The 25643-nt window shown below is 39.9% G+C and overlaps 1 long non-coding RNA gene across 1 annotated transcript; it reads right to left on the reverse strand.

Moving 5' to 3' along the window:
* Window positions 1–23197: 23197 nt before the first annotated feature.
* Window positions 23198–24901, reverse strand: LOC148185423 (uncharacterized). Its single transcript, XR_015775971.1, has 4 exons — window positions 24587–24901; window positions 23899–23981; window positions 23505–23709; window positions 23198–23386 (listed from the first exon to the last, which is right to left on the reverse strand). It is a non-coding gene; the product is annotated as an uncharacterized LOC148185423 (long non-coding RNA).
* Between the last annotated feature and the right edge of the window lie 742 nt (window positions 24902–25643).

Below are 25643 nucleotides of genomic sequence, written 5' to 3' on the forward strand. Positions count from 1 at the left end.
ATCCTATTCCATTCATTAAATTGCTTTGGTGGTATCTCAATTGACAACGACTGGAAGAGGTACAGGAGTCGAGGCACCACGTTCATCATAACAATGTCTATCCGATTGTACATATTTGTCGGTAATAAGGACCAGCGATTTAAGTCTGTCTTGATGTCAGCTGTTATAGGGGTATAGTTGTGGTCATAAATGGTAGTTAAGTCCTTTGGTATTTGTACTCCAAGGTATTTCATAATATTATTTGTCAGTTTAAATTTACATGTTGTATAGATATTTTCATGTGGACTCAGATTATAGGTTAGAGTTTGGGTTTTATGTAAATTTAATTTATAGCCAGAGTATGAGCCAAATTCTTCAAGTAGGTGTAACAAATTGGGGAAACTTACTTTGGGGTTGCTAAGGGTCATAAGAATATCGTCCGCATATAGACAAATTTTATATTGTGTGTTTCCAATCTGTACACCAGTTATGTCCTCATTCTCTCTTATTGCCTGAGCCAATGGCTCAATAAAAAGAGCAAAAAGTGTAGGGCTAAGGGGGCACCCCTGACGACAGCCCCTCTCCAGAAGTATTGTATTAGACAGGGACCCGTTAATTTTTATTCTGGTTGTAGGGGAGCAGTATAGGGAGTTCAAACATCCAATTACCTGATCATTGAAGTCAAACGCTTAAGAACCAAATACAAATATTTCCAACGAACAGAATCAAAAGCCTTTTCAGCATCAAGGCTAATGGCTATAGATTCCCTGTCGCTACTTCTCATCCGATTAATAAGGTGGAGGGCTCGTCACACGTTGTCTTGGGTTTGCCTGTACTTCACAAAGCCAGTCTGATCTGGGTCTATCAGATCTGGGACGATGCCCTCCATCCTTTTTGCTAGTATTGATGCATATAATCTGTAATCCATGTTAAGCACTGATATGGGTCTGTACGAGCTACATTGTGTCTTGTCCTTACCTGGTTTGGGGATCACTGAGATTATAGCTTGTCTCCAGGAAAGCGGTGTCTCTCCGCCCTCAGGACATAATTAAAGCATTTTTGAGTACCGGTACAAGGATTTTTCGAAAGGTTTTATACCATGTCGCAGGGTAGCCATCAGCTCCTGGCATTTTACCTGTTTTCAATCTCGATATGGCTCTATTAATTTCTTCATCCATAATGTCTTGGGTCATTATTTTATTTTGCTCCATACCCACCGATGGTAAATCTAAAGATGATAAAAATCGGACACAGCTACTGATTCAGCTACCTGGGGTTGTGAGTATAAGTTCTTATAATAAGTTTCAAATGTGTTTTGAATATCCTCCAGTTCGTGACACATTCTATCAGTCTGTAGGTCTTTAATTTTGTGAATAAATCTCTCTGCCAATTGTTTGCGCATCCTCCATGCAAGCAGTTTTTTAGATTTAGGCCCATTTTCATAGAATGATTGTTTGATAAATTTAAGTCTTTTTTCCATTTGATTTTCGCATATGTTATTCAGAGTTTGTTTTGTGTCTCTGATTTGGTTTAGGACATCATTATCATTATACTTCATGTGTCTGGTTTCCAGGGATTTTAGTTTTACAGTCAGATCATTAATTTGTTTCTCATTTTCTTTCTTCTTACGTGCTGACCACATTATTAGTTTGCCTCTGACAACAGACTTGGCCGCATCCCATAATGTACTGGGAGACACCATCTCGTTATCATTAAACAACATATACTCTTCAAATTCTTTCTCTATATATTTTCGCACTGGGAGTCATTTAAGAGGCTAGTATTTAGACTCCACAGGGTCTCTTTAGGTCTGTTATCTAAATGCAGTGTCAAATATACCCGGCATGGTCTGAAATATCTCTTACCCCTATGTCACATTTTAAAATCCTATGCATGTCAGTTTTAAACATAAAAAATAATCAATTCTTGAATACATACAATGCAGTGGGAGAAGAAAGTAAAACATTTATCTGTCGGATGTAATTCGCGCCATACATCCAACATGCTTATTTCTTTAAGCATTTTTTTGGTGTATAATGCTTCAGGTTTTATATTTTTTGTTCTACTTGTAGAGTCTAAGGTGGGGTGTAAATTAATATTCCAGTCACCTGCGCTTATCAGCACACCTGATGCTTCTGTAGTTATCATGTTAAACACCTTTTTAATTAGTCCTTTATTAGTTCCTGATGGTCTATAAAAATTAAATAATGTTACTTCTTTATTATCAATGAAACCTTTAACCAATAAGTAACGCCCTTCTTTATCTGTAATTTGTGAAGAAAACTGGAAATTTACTCTGTTCAAATTAATACTGCTACACCCCTTGCATTCCCTTTCAAAAGAGGAGTAAAATGAGTTCCTAAATCCCATTTTACACAGTTTCCCATGTTCAATATTTGTTAGGTGAGTCTCTTGCCAGAAGATTATATCTTGCTTCTCCTTTTCATTTTAGCAATGGCCTTACTCCTCTTGATGGGATTATTTAGCCCATTAACATTAAGAGTGATCACTCTGTACTCTTGATGATGCATTTCAGTTGTTGGAAAAAGAAAACAAGTTTATCTTAATAGTTAAACATCCATAGATGACCAGAACAACAAAACATCTGCCTGTGTACCAAAGTAGAACGTAACATATGAACCTAACATACATAATGAACATTTGTAACTTCCATCCTAGAAGTGTAGTTTCAACTTCTAATTTGGGAGGGGAGTCCCTTAACCTAGAAGGTGCCCCTCCCCGTGTCACCCATTCTCTGACAGGATAACATCAGAGCAGTGCACGAGAGAAATAAACATTGGCTCCCAGACATGCAGTCAGTTTAACTGGCAACGGTTTAGAATAGAGAAATAAACCTGATCATGCTATACAGTCTGGTGTGGTATTGGCTGTAATAGTCTTACCGGTCTCTGCAGATTACTCAGTTATTCACAATACCAAAACCTCTCATGAAGCCTCCTCATTGCATTTAAAACCCTTCAGTTTGTCCTGAATATGTTTGAGGCGGACCTCCTGCTGCCGGGCGTGATTTTGGGCCAGCTGTTTCCCACGGAGTTTGTTTTGATCCCGTCGGGGTGCACTCTGCGTGGGGGGTCTGCTCCGTGTCCGTCCGGGATAAGTCCCTCTTCCTCAGGTCCTCAGTCGTCTCCTCCACGTTGTTATAGATAACTGGCCCCGTGTCAAAAAACACTCTGAATTGTGCTGGGTAAAGCATCTGGAAACGAATGCCCTTCTCCTTGAGAGCTTTTCTGATGAAGGTGTATGCCTTTCTTTTCATGTGTATTTCTGTGGGGTAGTCCTGCTAAAAAAACACTCGTTTTCCATTGTAGTGGATCTCCTTTTTTCTCCAAGCGGAGCGGAGCACCTGCTCTTTAGTTGTATACTCCAGGAAATATACGAGCACGGACCTGGGGTTGGAGTCTTGCGGTGGTCTGGGTCCCAGTGATCGGTGGCAACGCTGAATACCGAGGGGGGTGGTGAGAGAGAGTTCATTTTTGAAAAACTGCTCCAGAAAAGTTTTCATGTTGTCCCCCTCGGCCCCCTCTGCAATACCATGGATCCGGATGTTATTCCTCCGGGAACGCGCCTCTAGGTCCGTTAACTGGGCTTGAATGGATTTTTGGAGTTCAATTGTGTACATTAACATCTCCGCATGCTCGGGCGTGACTTTCCTCCACGCCAGCCACTCTCTGCTCCGCTGCCTCAACTCTATCCGTTATTTCTTTTAACTCAGATGAAATGCCGCTTAGGTTCGTACACATTTCTCCTCAGAAGTCCACCAGCTCGCTTCTTGAGTGTCCCTATTGCCTCGTTCAGGTCTTTTTTCACAACCACAAGAACTGCCTGTATCTCGTCAATTATCTTCGCTTGAATAGCTTCCATAGCCTCTTGCTCAGCTAGTATGCTAACGTTAGCTGTATCCTCACTTTCTGACGGCGAGTTATCGTCTTTTCCAGGGTTTTGTTGTGAATTCTGTCTGGTGTGTCTTTTCTTTCCCCCTGTCATGCTACATTGATAACTTTTCTGCGTGATTATCCAGGGTTTTTTGGGGGAAAATAAGGTCGTCTGGGAGCCGCCGCTTTTTGCTGCCATTTGCTTCTACGCCATACTGAGTCTCCCAGCCAACAATTTTAAATTGTTGGCTGGGCAAAAGAATGAAAATGTCTTCCCAACAGGAGGTATGATATTGCTAGAGCTTCAGTGCCACCACTTTCATTCATTCAACACCCTGATCCTTTTTTGCACCTTTTTCTTTTCTTCAGTTTTATAAGAGGAGCCACAACAGCTCACCAGAGCTTTGCTTAACTTTAATTTTTGAAGCCATTTTCTTTTTAAATCTTTGACGCTTTTCTTTATACCAGTTTTTGGTCAGTAAAGACACTTTTGCAATTCGTTTTAAGTAAACTCAAATTAACAATTTAAAGGGCATTTGTCAGACCAATGGGACTACTTTTGATTATTTCATGCGAGTTTTAATTGAGAAGGACACTCCGTGATTCGCCGTCAACTCTGCCACAGATCTAGAAGCAACACCTGCTGCACAAACTGTCAGCATCCGTTGCCTGCTCTTAAAGACTTTGTAAAAAGACTTTTACCGGTTCGCTGAGGCGGACACCGAGGCCAGTTAAAGACTGCCACACACCGACTCCACCTGCCCGGCCGCCGCCACCTTTCAGCAGGTCACCTCGTCTAGAAGACGCGCAGCAGCTCTCCACTGGAGTGAAGCAACGACCTGGACCTCCCCGGAGAAGTCTAATCATGTCGGCAAAAGTAGGCAGAATAACATCTTCTAGTGATCAGAGTTGATGTCATATAGCTAAGCTTTAATGCCAAATTTCTAATTCTATTTTACCGCTCAGCACGCATCCACGCTTTAGAGAGTCACATATTTCTACCCACTATCATCCATAATTAATCATGTACATCACCTGAACATACATCACTTAGGTTCCCTTTCATTTGTTCACTGTCCTTTATATGTCATACTACTTCCTCTATTTACTCATCATTTTATTAGCCTAAATAAAATATTTAATTTATTGCCAAGTCGTTGTCTGTGAATATTATTTCATGAGAGAAACAAGATCAGTGTATACAGGATAAAGGGTACAGATTGTGAGACTGATTGAAGTGATGACATGTTCTGAAACTGTCATAATATAAAATTTTCTCCTAAATGGAGAATGGTGCCCTTTTCCTTTAACGAGTGCAAAATCCAAATTCTAACATAGTTATTGATAACCGCAACATAATATAGCAGAAAATGTAGTCAGACAGGGAAGACCAAGAAACTAGAAAATATTTTTATATTATAAGTAGTAGTATAGTATTAAATATATAACTTCCTAGGATCAAACAGGGTATCATATGGTACTGTTTAGTGACAGATCTATGATTATGAGTGTCATTCTTCCACCAACTGATTTAATACTTTCCACTCTCTAAAGTAAAAAAACAAAAACGTTATTATTTCTTATATGTGAAGTATGTGAAAACATAGTGTGTGCATTAGTGCATGAAAGTATGGGACAAATCACGGCCCACTTTGATCCAGTCAGGAACAATGCATTTTATTTGACATTACCAGACAATACGGTATTAACGTTATATAGTATGGATGGCATTCACAGACTGTGTATATAGTCTATGGTGGCAACCTGTTGTTTCTCTCTGTAGGTAAACTGTACCATTGGTTTCGCAAACAATATGTTCAAGGTACACTGTTGTTGAAGCTACACATTTAGCTTAGCCAGGTTGTTGGTTACAGACATAGACAGATCAATAGCTCCATGAGGACATTTTAGAACATGATAAATTAAGTAAATTAGTTAAATATCTATTAAAACTGAAGCTGTATTTACTGAATTCAAGGTGAAAGACTTTATTAAAGAACTGCTGTTGATGGTTAGCAAACCGAGATTACCATCCATAGAAAGTCAGTGTGAGGAATTAGCTTACTGTAATCCTGTAATGAATTAGTTTACTGTAAACCCACCGGAAGTTGCACCCATAACTGTTTATACCTCAGGAATAAGGTGAATTGGACAAGTTTTCAATTCTACTTATATCGGACATGCCTATATGCAAAACGTGTTTATGTATGGCTCTACAACATTACACAGAACGCTGATTTTAAATTCAATAATTAAAATAATTAGTCTTCTTATGTTTTGCTTACATATTTTAGTTTGGTCAAATAAATGTTACTTTCAGTGTGTTATACAGGCTATAATTTATTCCATTCCATTCCATTATAACTTACCCCTCTGGTGACTCCTGACGTCCATATCTGGCAAAAAAAAATGAAGAAAAAAACCCATTACAATGACATCTAGCATAAAACTACTTTTTAATATATCTGTACCATATTGTGTACATGCTGCATTTACGTGAGCTTTGGCTGTGGTTCAGTGAGGCATTTTGGCCCCTCTGCCCTGTGCTGGTTGGTCTATTCATGCTCTGCCTTGCTGTCTCTTGGGCTGTGTTTGTCTTGGAGTAAAGGTTTGACAATGCTGTGTCTGTAATTCAGTCACTCTTCATCAAAAAAGCCAGAACTCATCTTGAAGGTCCAATGTAATCCCTGCATGAAACTCCTCCTGCTTATCTTGCTCTATGTGTGACGTTCCATTAGATACAGACACTGAGGAAAGAAATGAGTGATTTAGTATTCAATATAGCCCCATTTCCTGTATTTACTGAAGAAGCATAGATATTTATCCTTTGACTTTGCAGTGTTGAGATTTAACTCTATCTTCAATGCCATGTATGGCTGTACTGAGCCACTCTACTGTTTATGTGAAAGTAATAAAAGTAACAAATACTGTAAAAATGTTGCTGTAAATATTACTGTATTTCAATTGAAAGGTTTATTGCTGTATTTTAATGTAAAGTATTAAGTTACTGTATTTTCATGTATAGTACTTTTACTGTTTCTATGTTTTATATTGGGGCTTTTTTTAATTGTTTATGTTTTTATATGTATATTATTATTTCCGGGTGGGTTTTTTTCAGTTCACAAATAGTTTCATTACCTTTCAACATATCAAAAGTAAATATTTTAAATCACAATTTCTACTGAGAAATTGTAAGCAATATTGTTAGTAATATGTTACTCTGATACAATAACAATCAAATTGCAGTACAGCACAGATACTTATTTAATTTAAATCACAGTCACACACCATTATTCAACATTTAAGCATAGCAGAGTGAAAGGGTCACCAAAATTACTGCAATTCATCCTGAAGGGAGCATGAGCATCTGTACTACACTGTGGTTAGACTAACTATTTGAAGGGAGGGGGGGCAACAAGACACAGGTGTAAAACATTAGGTTGGGGCAGGTCATCACACAGGAGGGAAACATGAACAAGGGCAGGAAATGTAGGACCTGAAATGAAACAATAAGACAATAAGAAACTTGACTGTCCTAGTCAAGAGTTGACATGTCAGCACAATCCCTCAAACATCTATAAGTCTGCATACATGGGGGGGGAGCATGGTAATGGGCACTGTTTCTTAGGGTTTAAGGATGTTTCGGGCTTAGACCACACTCAGTACGGAGTTCAGGATTTTTCTCCCCTTTGATGCTTTTTTATGCACTCTGGCCCTTGATTTACATTCAAAGTACACATCTTAATTGAAAATTTGAAATGTGTACATCAAAAAATGTCACAACTGGGGGTACTTCAAAACTGCTTTCATTACACATGTATTGACTAGTTCTGTATTTATGTTAACAGTTTTGGAATGTAACTAGGTAATCTAATTAAGTGTTATAGGCAGCCTAAGTACAATTTTAAGGCTTGTGTACTTGAGTACTTCCATTTAATGCTATGTTTGTGGGCTACTTCACTCTTCATCTCAGAGGCATATGTTGTACTGCACTACATTAGTTACTTTACAAATTCAGATTATTAATACAAAATATAAATCAACTAATAATTATGATGTATTATTATAGATTAATCTAGGTCCATATTTCATAATAATTAACATACAGGTTATGTTACTCTGAAATGGGGCATTCACTATGGTAAATACTTTTATTTCTGGTTGGCTTTTTTCAAGTATATTTTGTTGTTCATACATTTGTACTAGTACTTGAATGATATTTTGAATGCAGAAATTTTACTTAAAACAGTATTTCTGCACTGTTGTTACTTTTACTTCAGTAAAAGATCAGAGTACTTCCATGAGCATATGTTAGTATATTGGAATTTTAAATGCTGTTTTCTTTCACTCATATAGCCTGTTTTCAGACCCATTTGATGCAGTGTAGTGTGTGCACTGTTTACCTCTCCATCAGCTTCCTGTCTGTCCCTGCTGTCACTCTGAGAAGAAAGTCTGTTTACACTTGGAGTTTTTAACATAGCAAAATAAATGTGTGAACTGTTTTAGCTAGAACTAAATCGGGCTGTGTAAACAAAGAAAATCTTTTTTTTTTATATAAGTGATTTTCATTTTTGCAGAGTATGCAAGTTGAAATCACGAATAAGCCATCCCATGCTTTAAATAACAGTATTGGGGCCTTAAAACCATAAACTTTGTATATGGGTTGTTTTAGAGAAAAACGGCTGCTAGTGGTGACACCACAGTAAATTAGCATACTGGCTTTCTTTGGCTATTCACCTGCTTTTGTTCCTTTTTTCAGCCAATCAGCTGCACGTTAAAGAGGAACCACATGGCTACTTAAACAGCCGCTCCTGCGTTTAAAGTAGGCTAGAAATTGTTACTGCTACTTCTGGAAGCTGTGTGTTTTCATCACTGAATGAAGATGGAGCAGGAAAAACTCATTGCAGAAGAACTAAATCAGGGCTGTTACAGCACAAATATTTGGCAGAAGCCAGATGCTCCTGGTCATACCAACGCCGATCTCACTTCCGATTCTGTAAGATATCAGAAATTATATCTACTGTAACATTTGAAGACAATAAAGAAATAGAAATGGAGAAGATCCGTAACTTTGACTGCAAATGCTACAGAAGAAGAAAGGAGAATTCTCTCCTTGGAACACAGTCGTGTAGCCTTTCTCCAGAGCTTATGTACATCATACAGATGGATTCTTTAGCTTTAATAATTGGACACCTTGAGGCAAACAGGCGTAGTAGTTATTTATGAAATAACTACATCCACCAAGAGGCCTGCAATGAAAAGAAAGCACCCCTGAACTTGTTATCTGATCGAAGGCAATGAAGTCTGCAGGAATACTTATTAGATTCTTATGGGGTGAGTTTTCATTAACGTCCAAGTTATCTACGTTACGTTAGTGTTCATTTAAAATCACATACAGGGATTACAAACTGTTTTTCATGCTACAAGCTATCCTTTATTAATCCACCATGAGTTTCATTCATGTCCAATTTATCTAGCTAGCTAGCTAGCTAGCTCAGTATTGTTGTTTTAAAATGCAAATGATACTTACATTGCAACTGTGAGCATCTGCTATTAATTTGAATAACACAACAACCTGATAATGTGCTTGAATAATTTGTGAATAACACACCATGGGTGAATAACACCTTTGGGTGCAAGAATAACACATCTATGGGTGCATGAATAAAAGTACTGACTGTGATGCTAATGATTTAGCAACTACCTGAGGGCAGTTTGTATGCATACATCCACAGTCAGGTGACAAGATGCCTGTTGTTTGTTTGCCTTTTCTGACATAATCAAACACTTTGATGAGAACAGGGGAAGACCACGGTTAAGGAAGAGGGGCTCACAGCCACTGCCAGCCAGGATCATCAGCCGTGAACAGATCGACAGAGCTGTGGAATTTAAAAAAAAAAAAAAAAAAAAACTACACAGAAGACAATGCCATCATGCTGCCTTGTTGACATCCTGGGCATGGGGATTGGGATGTGAAGCTTCACTCCACACTTAGCATCCACTTCCTGATTGCTGGGCAGACCAAATTTGCCCCAAAGCCACAGGCTTTGGACTAATCAAGCAAGCATTCATGAGGACCAGAGTCAAAACTTTGGCAGACATCGCTAAGGTTAGTTTATTTTATTTGACTACTGTAAATATGGTAAATGGCAGGGGCCCTTCTGTGCGGAGTTTGCATGTTCTACCCGTGTTCGTGGGTTCTCTCCGGGGTCTCCGGCTTCCTCCCACAGTCCAAAGACTGTGGGACCCTTACGAGGACAAGCAGTTACAGAAAATGACTGACTAAATTTGTAAAATATGCATTTTTAAAAAGTCATGAAAAGAATTAATAGAATAGAATTATTTTGATTGCGGTCCTTGTTGTCAACTGGTAGTAGAAAACAGCCCTCCAGAAAGTCACCTCAATATCCCACAGCTTGTTGGAATTGCTGATGGCAGAGTGATAGTCAAGACCTTCGACTGGAAGACGCATCTGAGTCCCTACTTCCGAAAGCTCCCACAGATCAAGAGTTATCAGCACTTCAGGTATTTATATTCAAACTTCCACATTGTGTACATATAAAAAGTAGTGAGCCATGTTTTAAATATCCTGTTGTGTGCTTATAGTCCAGGGGTCGGCAACTAAGTTTGGCCTCGGGCCAAATTTTTTCTGACTAACTCAATGGTGGGCCAAAATTACATTTTCATCAGGCAAACCTGTCTTTTCCACAAAAAAATTCTCTCATTTTTCTACATAAACATGATTTAATAAAGTTATTTATATTAAATCAATTGAATTTGTTACACTGTTATTACAATGTCTATGTTAGGAAACAGCCAGTAGCCTGGTGATAATAAGGCTGCTGTCTGTAATCACACATACTCTGTTAAGACTTAATGCTTAAATAATAAACACTTTTCTGAGCTTAACTAACTTATTCATCATTTTAAGGTCATTTGCTGTAATGATTTGGTTTCCGTTGGTAACGCAGCCTATTCTCGCGTGACGTGATGCTGTTATTGTTTTTGTTTTTTTTTCTGCGATAACGCGATAACGTGAGACATTAGTTAGCTAGCTAGCAAGACAAAATGTCATTGTCCAAAGCAGTCAAAAGGAAAGTCGACAGCGAAGGTAGGACGTATAAAGAAGAGTGGAGAGAAAAATATGCATTCATCCTACCTGATTTTATGAACGCCAAGCCAGTCTGTCTCATCTGCAATGAGGTTGTTGCAGTTTGCAAAGAATATAATATCCGAAGGCACCACGAGACTAAGCATGGCAACTTCAAAGCTGCATATCCACTCCAGACAGAGGCGCGAAGGCAGAAAGTTAACGCACTGACAGCTGGATATGCACACAGCAGCAAGATCCTGGTTCGAGGACTCACGGCGCAGCAAAAGGTGACAAGTGCATCCCTTAAAGCGGCATGGGTTCTAACCCGGCACAACAAACCATTCACTGATGCAGAGGTTTTAAAGAAGTGATGGTGGCAGTTTTGGAGGAGCTGGCTACTGATAAATCAATGGATGGCGTGATTACCTCAGTGAAACAGGTGCCTCTTTCTGCGAGGTCAGCTTCCGGCGCATAGACGCACTGTCGGATGCTGTGCATGGAGTCATTATCAGTGATCTGAGTCAGGCCGAATACTTTTCTCTGGCCATTGATGAGAGCACCGACAACACAGATGTAAGCCAGATGTGTGTCTATGTGCGATATATTATTTATGGAAAGGAGTTCAGGGAGGAGTTGCTGTCTCTAATTCCACTAGAGGGGAACGCCACTGGGGAAGTTATATTTACCAAACTGGAAGAATTATTCAAACTCCATTCATTGTCATTTGAGAAAATCAACCTCATTGTGACAGATAGGGCACCTGCCATGGTTGGTTGCCACAGAGGTCTGGTGAGCAGAATGAAGGAGATCGCTACCCAAATGCATGGATTGCATTGCCTTATTCACCAGAGTGTCCTGTGCGCCAGGCTCAGTGGAGAGCTAAAGGCGTTATGGATAAAGTAATGCGTGTCATTAATTTTGTCAGAGGTACATCAAGCACACAGCATCGTCTTTTCCGACAACTTGTGGCTGAGTCAGAGGAGGCCATTTATGATGACCTGCTGCTTCACAACGACGTGCGCTGGTTAAGTAAAGGCAAAGCGCTGGAGCGCTTGTGTGCGCTACTGGATGAGGTTAAAGCCTTCCTGAGATTAAGCAAGATACGAGCTGCAGGCGACCACCTTGCCTTTCTAGAAGATGAAATGGCCATGTCCAACGTTGCATTTTTAACGGATATTTTTGGCCACCTGAACCAGCTTAACATGCAGCTACAAGGGAGAGATAAAACCATTGTGGACCTGGTTGAAAAGCTGGAATCGTTTACCAAGAAACTGGAGTTGTTCCAGTCAGACATATCAAGTGGAAGGCTCTTGCACTTCACTACACTAAAATCACAGGGACGGGGAAAAGTGACAGGGCTGATGGTTGACTTCACAAACAACTATGAGCCAACTTCAAGTCCAGGTTTGAGGACTACTCCATCCCGAGGGACATCATCGCTTTTGTCCGTGACCCACTCACTGTCCGAAGTGCGGATTTCTCCTCCCTGGCTAAAAAAATCATCCCCTCGTTGGATGAGGCCGCATTTCAGCTGGAGCTTATTGATTTTCAAACAAGCTCCCTGGTCAGCGATGCGCTCAGAGCGCAATCCCTGGAGGATTTTGGATAGCATGCTCAGAGGAGTACAGGTGGATTAAGAAACTTGCCTTTTATGTACTGACGATGTTTCCCTCTACCTATACTTGTGAATCGAGCTTTTCTTCAATGAACGCCATCAAGACGCATGCGAGGAACCGCCTAACGCGCAAAAATCTGGAGAACTGCTTGTGGATTAAACTGACATCCATGTCGCCAGACATCCAAAAGATTGTGACTGAAGGGAGATGCCAGTTTTCCCATTAAGTGAGTAGCCTTTTAAGTTTTTAATAGTCATATTATTGCTTGATTTTATTTAAATAGTAATTTCTTTTTTGCTTTTTTTGCTCTGTAATTTCACGAGCACAGCGCATGTCCCAATTTCCCACCACAAGCCGGGTGGAAGGCCCAAAGTCAAGCAGAACTTTTTTTTTCTTTTGTTTTAATTTATTTTATTTATTTGATCTTTGAGCTAAGTTTGTTGTTTGTTTGAATTCAATGAAACAGATTTTGCATTATGTCTGTTGGAGTGGCACACAGAGTTTTTTGCCCTCTTTTTTCTCAGAGCGCACATATGCCAAATAAGTTCCTACCTGAAGTCAGTGTGCGGCTGAAGTCAAGCAGATGCTGCCTTATTTTATTTTATCATATTTTGTCAGTTCACGACTTTTGATAGCAAATACATATATCAGGGTTTTTTTTTTAATCAATGTCATCTGGTGGGCCAGATATTATTGGCGGCGGGCCAAATTTGGCCCGCGGGCCGCCAGTTGCCGACCACTGTTATAGTCTGTCACAGCTTTGATGCCAGCAGACCAGGTGTGGCGCTTGCTAGGACTCACAGTGATGCAGAGCCTGTTGAGTTTCAGCTACTGCGCAACCCAGGAGTTCTCCCCCCTGTTGACAGTCTTCCTGTCCTGGCCCCACCTGGATTGACCATGGACAGGCAGACCTATCTGAAAAATCAGGCCATTCAGTTGTTCTGACGAGGCAAAAGACATCACATGCCCAGCGCCAAAGGTCATAGCACAGAAGAGTAAGCAGAAGAGGATGTGGGTGTGATATTACCATTTTGCGTGCATATTGACTGTGATGGACAGAGTGGTTTTACAGCCATGTTGTGAGGGAGGAACTGATGTTGGAAAGGAGAATATTGTCCAAGGTCTGGAAAATATTGGACTCTACTTCACACCCTCTCCACAATGTGCTGATCAGCCACAGGAGTTTATCAACAGACTGATCCATCCACACTGCACCACAGAGTGACTTAAATGTATTTTATTTTATGTAAAATTAGAAATATTTGAACAGGCAGAAACGGTGGATAATCCTTTATGGCTGCACTTAGAAGCCTCAACTGTCAAAAACTTCTCTCTCCCTGCTCTTTTGTTTTCTTGGCTCTTCTCATATTGATAAGATAACTAAGCAAAACTTTACATTGAACAATTCAATGCGAATATTAAATCAGATAAGAACTGCCTGCCAAATTTGTAATGCATTTATCTGTGCGCCCATATGCCAAAATCCTTCCTTTGAACCTGGTCAATTAGATGCGGCGTTTACAATCTGGAGAGAGAGGGTATTAGAACATTTCTAGATCTTTACATTAACGGCCAGTTTGCTTCCTTTAGGCAATTGAGAACTAAATTCAGCCTTCCAAATTCACATTTTTTCGGTACCTGCAGGTCAGGCACTACGTTAAGGAAAACCACACAGTTTGAGTCCTCACCCACCATTCATCCTTTTCTAGAGAATTTCCAGCTTCCTCCTGATTCCAAGCAACTAAAATTTGTAAATTATTTTACTACTTCAGTTTCTTCAGATCATATTAGGGAAGCCTGGGCACACGATTTGAAGAGATATCGGCAGAGTTCTGGGAAGAGGCAATGTCTCGGGTCCATTGCTGCTCTATTAATTCTTGTTACAGGTTGATTCAATACAAGGTAATGCATAGACTTCATTATTCAAAAACAAAACTCAACCTCATCTTCCCGTCAGTGTCTTCTGAGTGTGACAAGTGTTTCTCTGTGGAAGGATCATTGGCACCTTTTCTGGTTCTACCCACTCTACACAACTTCTGGACTGCAATCTTTGAATGGCTTTCAAAAGCTTATTCCAGGGATATTCAACCAAACCACGACCTGGCTATCTTCGGCTGCTCTACAAGGACTTTTGAGTTGTCGTGCGACATACAGACTGCCCTACATCTATCAGTGGTGGTTGCTAATGTGGCAGGACAGCGCCACATTCCCCACCGTGAGGGGCAGTGTGGCAGACAATTGGCAAGCGATCCCCTATAAATAGACCCAGTCGGACCTTTCACCTTCCTTCCGCTTCCTCTTTCCTCCTTCACGGAGCCGCAGCCGTGTGTGGTAGCGCCTTGCTGGTTAGAAGATCGGGTTTCAAAACAAAGGTACGCATGCTCTGTTCTGCTCGATTTATTCAGTGTTATGGGCCTTGTGTTTACTCCAGTTTCCTCCGTCCAGCAGTGTGGTGTTACCGGGGCCGGGCTGTCTCCTTCGGGCCTGTGTGTGCGCGGTGCGCTTTCTGTGGGTAGGACACTTAGTTGTCTGCCTTTTTATATTAAGCTGCCGATGGTCTGGTGAGGTGTATTGATTATTGTTTTCTCCCAGCCATCGCTGGTGGAGTCTGGGCTGCGGGCTTCCTCTTCCGCCGCTGTGTGACGCTTTGATCCTGCCCTCCGGTAGGAAATGTTTATTTGTAGCTTTTGTTATTTTTTTGTAATGTTTTATGCCCAGATTCTAATTAGGTTAATTAGTTTATTTTGCAGTGCTGGCTGTCACTTGCCGCTGTGGGCCTCGTTGCTGTTTTGGCTCTTCCTCTGTGTATTTACTCCCTTGGTTTGGCACTCTTGGGACTCCAATCGCTTTAATTTGGCGTTCTGATTCGGCTCGTATCTGACGCCTTTATCTATCCCCATTAACTGCGGCCCAAAGCTGTGGCAGTACAGCCTGGACAGAAAAAAGCTGCCATAAGCCAGGAGAGGGCATCTTGACCTCCCTTTGACTCAGAGCCGCCCCTCTAGAGACTGATTTTAATTAATTTAGAGTGGCAGACATTTAATTAATTACCTGAGTTTATTCCTTTTCCATTTGTTATTTCTTTCTTCGAATTATTATTGATTGGGTTTGTGGGTTATATTTGCTTTATTGTTTAGAAACCTTTTTGCCCTTATCTTGATAATTTGTGATTTGGAATAGTTTCTTTTGAGTTTGGGGTGGCTGACATTTTGGTTATGGTGTGTGTGAGAGTTGCCTTGATTTCATGTGTTTAATGATGTTCTTTTCCTTTGACAGGTGCTGAGGGCCTAGAGTGGCAGCGTTCCCCTGGTGGTGGTTCCTTTATCACTTTTTGGTTTGCTGTGTCACGGTGCGGTGTAGTTTTGGATCCCTCCCGCTTTGTTACCGCTGTCGTGGTAAGCCCTAGCCCTGTCCCCTTTCCTTTTGGTAGCTCCTCATATCACGCCTTATCCTTATTATTATTACTATTATTATTATGATTTATTTAGTCTGTTACTCATTTTAATAATTGTTTAATAAAAATATTTTATAATTGGAAATCACGCTCCTGTCCTGTGGGATTTTTCGAACTGTGTGCCTTTGTTTCAAATTGACAACTGGTAATTGTTAATAATTAGAAATATTTATCTACTTTTGCTCCTTCTAACTATAGTATATTACTATAAGTAAGTATATTACCTTTCTTGTTTTTCATTTTTATTCAGGGGCTTTTTGTAACAAAAGAATTTCCCTCTGGGGATCAATAAAGTAAATTCTGATTCTGATCAGTCTGCTAAAGTCCTTAAGGCAAATAACACTACATTAATATTAACTACATTCATTCCTTTCTCTGGAAACCCCCTGGGACCTCTTCAAAGACCCCCCGAGGCCCCTAATCCTGCTATTGATAACTATTGTTTAAACTACTACAATAGTGTCTGTCCTGTGGGCTAACAGATATCACTGATAGCAAGACCGGTAGGGGTTGGATTTATGTAAATGTGATGCAAATGAGTAGCCACTGTTACCTGGCTCCCCAGGTAGATGAGAATCTTTCAGAAACTTTGAGGCTGGATTTCTCACAAAACTAGTTTGAGGAGTGCTTACATTCAAATGGCCACATCTTCTTCAAATATTTTCAGATTTCCATGTGTTAGACATCGTTGGAAAGCTTGGACACTAAACTTTCAGAATCTGTAAATAACTTAAAAAGCCCCTCGGGAGACTTGTTTCCTGTTTTTTTTCATGGCTGGACACATATTTTTCATTGAGGTAGGTGCTTGGCTACTCCTTTTATTTTTGTTCTCCATCAAAACAGTAAACATAAACTTGAAACCAGGTCTCCTTACCACTAAACATTCACAGTATCTTACAGTACATATTACAGTAAAATGCTGTCCAGATTACATAAAATGGTTACAGTGTGTGTCAATATAGGTGCGCTCTCTGACAAACGATCGAAACAGTTGACCAGTTAAGGCTTTGTAGATCGGACTAAAAATCCAGATGTCATCTTGCCATAATAAATGTTAACAACCCCAACAGAGACCAGCACAGCTGTACAAATTGTTGTAAGTTGACTCAGAGAAATAAAAGTCTAAATCAACATATTTCCTTGATTGTCTCCTCTTAACTTGCTCGCACCAACAGCTAGCCAATGTAACATCTGGGTCAAGTGAAAATCACGTTGTTGCCAAAGTAAAGCTGAACCATATACGGCCGCTGCCATCTTGCTCTGGTGACATCATTCAGAGCCAGAGTTTTTGCATAGTAGCAATATCTGCGGAGGGAGAGTTTCAGCTAAAACACCCTCTGGCCAATCCTAAGAAGCCCCATTAGACACGAATGCAAGGATTGGCTAACACAGCTGTCAGTCATGGCGGAAAAATCCTTTTGTAGAATCAAATAATTCATTGAAGTCAATGACAGAAACCATCTTTGGGAAAATATTGACTTGGCGTCTAAGTTTGAGGTTTTAGTTTGGCCTATGTCTAATACACTAACATGGAGGGCAGGCTTTATGACCTATATTTCAGATAGACACCAGGTGGCAATCAGGATTGAAAAGCTTCACTTTGGGGGAACTGTCATGTTGCCCATCTTCATATACAGTTAATGGTATAGATATATCAGCAAAACACTTGGAAATGCTGCAATGCTGAAAGAAAAGAGGGAAAAAAGAGAAATATGCTTTGTTGTTCTCTTTCCAAGATGAGCTTATCAGTATCAATGTCAGGTTCAGGTGACTTTATTTATACCCGTAGGTAGATTTGTTTTTCAGTAACAGGAGAGTGCATCCACATTGCAAACATACACTTTAAACACAAAACGTCTCAAGAGAGGCTTTCAGGGGAGCTGAGCCCCCAGAAGCTCCAGGTACCAGATACTTTTTCCTAATGGAAAACCAAAAAAGGTGAGTAGAGTATAGTAGATTAGAGCTGGTACCATGAAGTGGAACAGTGTCATTTCATTGTAAGATAATGCAAGATGTTAAACAAATTGTTGACCTTTGCTCTACTGAGTAGCATGGGACACAGCTGCTACTTAAAACAGAGGATTAGTCACTGTTGTGACACAACCAAGCAGATCTTGTTGCTAGGGGAGATTAAACATATGGCTTTTAAGCACTACCACCTGTCACCCCTCATTTGCACCACAAATTAGACATACACACCCAAGCAACAACTGGGCAAAGTGAGTAATTGGCTCAGGGTTTTTACATGCTTTACCATAGGGCATTAGTTTGTTTCAGATTTGTGGAAATTGTCACTGTGGGATTCAACTCTAAGGGATAAATACAGGCGTCCTAAACATCTTATTGGTTAAGTTGTTTAAGAAGCTTTGAAGATACCCTGAGTCAGAAGATATACATCTCCCTCCATGACATGGTACTAAAGATAAAAAATTATAGGAGCTATAAGAGAAGTAGGCCTACTCAAAAGATTTTTTTCCCTGAGTAAAATGATCAATAGCACAGACATTTCTCTTTTTTTTAATTTTCTTTTTATTAGACGTTTTAACATACCATATATTCTGCATACAACTGGTACACAATAATTGAGTCAATTTTCCCTCCAAGGCTACATCTTTAAATATGCTGATTTAGCTATTATCTTCCCTCTCATCACTGCCTTTCATGCATCCCATAGTACAGAGGGGGAAACTTCGCCATTGTCATTATCTTCTATATATGTTTGAAGTTCCTTCATTATTTCTTCCTTCATGTGTCCTTGTAATATATTTGAATTTAATCTCCAGATTGTTGTTTTTTTCTCACTTGCAAGACGGACTGTTAAATAGAGAGGGCTGTGGTCTGATAGATCCATTACTCCTATATCACATTTTTCTATCCTATGCCTATCTTTTATTATACATCAGGAAATAATCAGTCCTCGAATATAGGTTGTGTGGTGACGAGTAGTAAGTGTAATCTTTACTTGTGGGATTCAGATCCTCCATACATCTACAATTCCCAGTTCAGACATCAGACCCTTCATTTTTTACTAATTGCACTTTTTGTATTCCACCTCCTGAGGAGTCTAGCTGTGAGTTGAGTCTTTGGTTCAGATCCCCTCTAACAATCAAAACACCCTCTGCCTCTGATGTCATCAAATCAAACATCTGCCTGTAAAACTTCCAGTCTGATCCTGGTGGAGCATAGATGTTAAGAAAAGTTATCATCTCACCCTCTAGTTTCCCCTTAACCATGATATATCTACCCTCTTTGTCCCCTGTCACAGACATTTTTTCAAATGAATTCTTCCCCAAGATTAAAATAGCCACCCCTCTCCGGTGTCCTGTTTTGTAGGAGGCAAAAAAGACCCTTCTTTTTTCATCTTACTTATTATGTTACTCCTTTTAGTTGGGTTGAGCACACCATTTATGTTATATGAGGCTACTTTTAATGCAGTTTTTGGCTGTTGTCATTGATCTTCGTTCTCATGCTTTGTGTTTCTCTCTATTCTCTCCTTCACATTTCCCTTTTGCAACAAAAAACAGTAACGAACCTTAAACAACATATAACAAAGGTATAACATTAATAACTTCAAACAAGATACTACACAGACTTCCTTAGATGAGGTCCTATTATAGACCCTTGAGCTCTGATGTTCAGTCCGCTCTGAGGGATGTCCTCTGCTCCCTAGGTGCAGAGGGCCCTCGCTGCCATAGTCAGCATCGTCCATAAGTCCCCAACAGCTTTAAGTGCTACCCCGACGTCTTTACCTTATGAGGATATTAGCTTTTCAACTGAAAAATCCGTATAAAACACTGTAGTCTAAATCTTCCCAGTAAGCTCAAAATATATCCGGGAAACGGTCAGTTTTTAACTTTAGACTGCAGTTTTACATCAGTTATCCCGTTCTCTCCTTAAGGCTTGCAATTTCTGTTTGTACCCCCTGCCGTGTCTCCGTTGACCCGTGTCCATTCTTCGCTCTGCTCCTTGTCCATGTTAACCGTTTAATCCGGCTCTATCCAGTTCTCCGCCGGTTTCACTATCTCCACCTGGAGCCCTCGGGCCACCATGTCCTTCGTTGCCTCCTCAGCCGTGTTGTAGATGCGCGTCTCTCCTCATAAAACACCTGGAGTTTACGCTGGAAAAGGCGTTTGGAAACGATATTTTATCTCTCAGTACCCTTTTCGCTTCCAGCGTATTCTTTATGCTTTCTCAAAATCTCCGGCGCATAGTCATGGTCTAGGAACACCTTTCTCCCCTCGTACATAAAGCCCTGTTTCTGCCAGGCTATCTTAATAAGTTCTTCTTTAATCCGGAAACTTTGTAACTTCATCCCAATGCATCTAGGCGGTGAGTCCTTGGGAAGTTGCGAGACTAGAGCCCAGTGGGCTCTTTCAATCTTCAACTCAAGTGATGGGGGTAAATCCAGCTTCTCCCTCAGGAGGTTTTCAACAAAAGTGATCATCGATTGAGCGTTGCCTTCTGCACCCTCCTTCACCCCTGCCGTGAATCCAAACATTCTCCCTCCTCGCGTGCCCTCTAAATCCGTCATTCTGATCTCCACCTGCTTCTGCAGCTCCATGAGCTCCCACTGTGGCTTCCTCCAGGTTCTGAGTAGTGCGCTCCTCTGTTTCCTTGATCCGCTTATCAGCGTCATCTATCCTGTTGTTTGTCTTTCTAATATCATCTTTTGATTTCTTTCACGTTTTCAGAGTTCTCCGGCGAAACTCACGTATCTCTTGCAGTATTGTTTCCAGGTCTGCCATGCTTTTAGCAGGTCGTTGTGTTTCTTCTCCTTCTTGGCTCGGTCTCACTGCTAGCTTGGTTGTCCCTCTATCACCTGTTGACTCCGCTAGCTCATCAGCTAGCTCGGTAATCTCTCCCGTTAATTCAGTTGACTCGCCTGTTAGCTTAGCTAGCTTCGTGATCTTGCTCGATGTTCAAATTTGTGTTTTTACTCGACTTTCGATTTTTTCCTCTGGTCTTAATTATCGCCCCTACTACCACATTCTCGCATTTATCGTCACTTTCACAAACTGATAGGTTTATAGGGCCTTTTTAATCTTAATGTCGGGGCGTTACCTTTTTATGCTGCCGCCATGTTGGAGTCGGGCCGGAAGTCCCCCAATAGCACAGACATTTCACAGAAGATTCACAGAAGTTGAACTCAGAGTCCTGCAGTCAGGAGGGTATTATCAGCACGATGTGCTTAAATTTACCACAAGTTTGTTTAAACTGGACATATTATGCCCATTTTCAGTATCTTGAACACTGAACTTGAACTCCAGTGGAGCAGCTTTGTATCATTCACTGTCAAAAAACTTTCCAGATCTTCAGAAAACTGTATATGAAGTTTTCTATAAGAGCCCTGTTTTCATCAGCGCCCTGAGACAGTCAGTTTCAACTTCCCCTTCATGCCGCATCCCACCCTGCCCACTCCGCTAATTGATCGGCTTGCCGAAGCCACCCAGGAAGAGGCATCTGTCAATGCAGAAGTTCTGTTTGCAAACAGTACAGACAAACTAACATAGTTTGTTGTTGTTACTCGGACATGGTGACCATCGAGACACATGTTGGATCGTGAATCCGATCCAGATAATGAAAGTTTACAGCATGAACCTCCACAGCAACAGAGACTTCTGCAAACCATCTTTGCATGGTGAGTAAACAGTTATCAGTGTTACTGGTTAATCATATGGTGCATTTTTTTTTTTTTACTCGCATTCCGCTTTTACTTAGTTGCTAATAAATGGTAAATGGTAAATGGACTGTACTTGTATAGCGCTTTTCTAGTCTTTTCGACTAGTCAAAGTGCTTGCACAGGACATGTCACATTCACCCATTCACACGCACATTCACACAGTAGTGACAGAGGCTACCATTCAAAGTGCTACCTATTAGGTAGTAACCATTCATACACATGCACACTCCAGCTTTCAAGCAAATTGGAGTTCAGTATCTTGCCCTAGGTTACTTCAACATGAGGACATGAGGATCTGGGGATCTAACCACTGAGCTTTCGATCAGAGGACAACCACTCTCCATCTGAGCCACAGCCGCTCCCTTGTTACTAGGTGCACGTGTGGAAAATGCACAGATGCCCAGTGAAGTGGAAAAGAAATACCAACGGTAAAGTTGCTGATAAAATGTGTCCTCTGCTATAAACTGTGATGGCTCACTGCTGCTGATTAACATGCAAGTGTGTGTACCAGCTGAAGTGGACTGATTTGTAAAAATGTGTAAGCTACATTTACAGAGAAAAGTGTTATTTTAGACTCCTGGTTTGGAATATTGTCGCTTGAGCATAACAACTCTGTTATATAAACTGCTGTTACTTGTTACTCGAAAATGTTTGTTGTAAAGACAGTATTATCTTTCCCACACTGTCTTGGTGGGATTTCTAATAACAGAAAGTATTCTGAATTTCTTTTAACACTGTAAATCCCTACAAACTATATTCATTTTAAGAGGACATTAATATCTGGTGGATCAAAGAACATGTATTTGTTTTTCCCCAACAGGATAATTATCACTCCTGTTACACAAAATAGTGAGAAATTATCTATGTTCATTCTTGATGAAATCTGTTCATTTCAAAAATAGTTTTCTTTTTCCACACTAGGTTGTACGAAGAACGAATCAAGAGCCAAGTCCCCTATCATATACATGACTTCCCATCCAGGCCTCAAACCAAACTGAATGCCTACATATCATCCACAGCACACAGAGAGCAGACTATGGATGTGTGAGGAGAGCAGAGGAAGAGTATGTTTTTCTTCTTGTCATAAAGTTGTGTTACTACATGGAATAATTTTAGTTTACCTCCATCTGTGCAAACACATGATCCCTAATGTCAATACAAGAAAATCACCTCAATCAGGAAAAATAAGAATTTTATTGACAATATAATGTGCACTGTATCCATAAGAACATTGGAAGAGAAAAATACAAGCAAATATGATTAATAGTTTGTTCTTTTGAACTTTCTCAAGCAGTGTTGAGCAAGTAACTTCCAAAATATAATGCAGTACATATTACTAGTAACTGTCATTTTAAAGGGAAGTTTCTTTACAATATTACTTCCCGTGCAGAGTAATGCATAACACTACTTTTGCATTATTTTCACCCAAAAACTGCAAAGTCCAACAAGGCATTAAAAATGTCAAAAGGTTGAAAATGCAGAGAAAATATCACCACTTTCTATCAGGTAGTAACATGTTACTGCACATAATAATACCACACATCTGTTATACAGTTACTGCTTAAATGTAATGGACTACTCTAACACGTTACTTTTACTGCACACCCCCAACGAGGTTCACAGGTCATACTTGTCTTCATCGGTGAATTTCCACACTGGATTCAGCAAAATCTGTAAAACAGAAAAAAGAAGACACTAATTATTTCGCGTAATGATGATGTCCTCTCCCTCTTTCAGATGTTACAGATATCTTGCATACTGCAGCTTTGTTAGCTGGTGTTGGGGATACCTGGGAAGACGTGAGGATCGTCATCCCTTCTTGTGTTGTATATCAGATATGATGTCTTGTCCTGTAATGACCTCTTTCTCTGACATTCTCTGGAACTGGACACAGAGATTTTCTGGGATGGGGATTTCTTTAAGTTTATCTGTGTATCTGCAAGGCTCCTCCAACATCTCCTCAAACAGAGGCCTCCTCAGGTCATTGTCATACTCTGAAAAATATGTTTGTTGTTACTGTTCTTTTTTTGTTTTACTGTTATTTATTAGAACAATACTATAATGTTGAATGACAGAAGTGCAATTCTTTATTTTTTTATAATGTTATACCTGTTTGTTTTTTTTTATTTTATTTTATTTTTGATACCTGAATAATTGAAACAAAAGCTTTGTTTATTACTTACTGAATGTTGGCTTTGTTTCCACAGGATTTGCAGTGCATTGTCTCTTCTTGTTTTTTGGGAAGTTTTGCAGTTGAAGGCATTTGCTGTGATGTACCGTAATTGGAAAAACACAATTATAATAATAATTTTAGTTAAAAATATTCTGCTTCATTACCTGCAGTGTATTTTAGTAGAACTTTTTTATTAAAAGAAAAAAGCTAATCTTGCTTTAAATCATTTAATTTCTACCTGACATATCAACAGTAACACTGGAATATTACAAGTATTAATCTTCACCTCTCCCTCCTCACTGTGCTCTGTTGTTTTCTGTTTGAAAGTTAGCACAGAAATAGCATAGATTACACTGAACAAATGTAATATGTATCCAGTCTGAGGAATGATCACATAAGCTCAGCAGCTGAGAAAACAATGCTGTGTTTTTTTAGGAGACACAAAAACAATACATTACATATCTTAATGCATGTTATGCGTCTGTATAATCTTGTGGAGGTTAATCCACATCTGTATATTTGGTAACTACGATAAATTAGATTTTGAAAAACTTTATCAAATGTATTGTTATGTGCTAATCGATATTAGCTCTACAGTAAACTTTAGCAACATGTATGTGTACAAACTAGCACTGTATTCACGTCCACTTTTCAACACAAAACAAACCCAGACAAAACACTGATATGATGTTACTTACAGCTTGTGCTTCGGAGTCCTCCACACGAGCTTGTATTAATGGAACAACACCGTCTGTTAGCATTAGCTTAGCCGCATAGCCAGCTTCCTACTTTCTCTTGTTTAGTAAACGGTCCTCTGTGAAGTGGCGTGAACATGGCCGTTTTTGGCTTTTGCTGGCTGGGAAACAAAGTCCATCCGTTTCTGGTGCTTGCCTCTGTGGAAACACTGAACAAGGTTAACTTTCCAGAAACTCCTCTCAGCTGAGGGACATTCGGGCAGACCAGTGGTGAAGGGAGGGGGAGAGCAGTCGTGCAGAGGGAGAAGGATGAGGGGGGAAAGCGGAGGAGAGGGAGCCGCCTGAACATGGAGCAGTGTGCCCATATTAGAGACATCCTTCTCAGTGTTACGAGAGACTGTGTTGGGTTTAGAAAAAGAGGATCAAAAGGTTAGCTTTTACAGGCATCCAAAACTGCCCACAGGGATTTCTCCCACATATGCTCATCTCAGTATCTGACACATGCTCTTTAACACGGCCATCCAACACTGTAACAGGATTAATATGTTTAAAAAGCAGGAAAAGTATAATATGACTCCTTTAAGATGGAGCTTTTAATTTTATTATAATGCTGGAAAGTTTAATAAATAATTAACCATATGTTTATTACACTCCAACACACCATGGTCAAATGAAACTGTGTCAGTGAACTATGAGGGCAAAAAATAAACCACAAAAAAAAAAACCCAAAAAGCAATCATAATCGAAGTAAAATGTTCAGCTAATTGACTACTACTACTAAATTGAATACTGATTTTAGGTATGAGGTTCGGACCTTTGCTGGGAGGAATTTTTAGTAACTGGACTGCCAGTGGGTGATGCCTGTTCTACAGTATATTTGCCATGTTCAGTGTCTGACAGAAAATAAATATTTAAACCAAAATTAACCTTATGATATCTTCATATCTCACTTAGAAGTAAAAGAGAAAGTTTAAGCTTGACAGACATGGTGATTTGATGTATATCGTGACATATATTGATATTGATACAGTTAAATAATCTGTGTATCAATATGTGTATA

This window comes from Plectropomus leopardus, unplaced genomic scaffold (assembly GCF_026936395.1).
Source record: "Plectropomus leopardus strain MGB_pleo_1.0 unplaced genomic scaffold, ASM2693639v1 Contig28, whole genome shotgun sequence".
Taxonomy (NCBI): Eukaryota; Metazoa; Chordata; class Actinopteri; order Perciformes; family Serranidae; genus Plectropomus; species Plectropomus leopardus.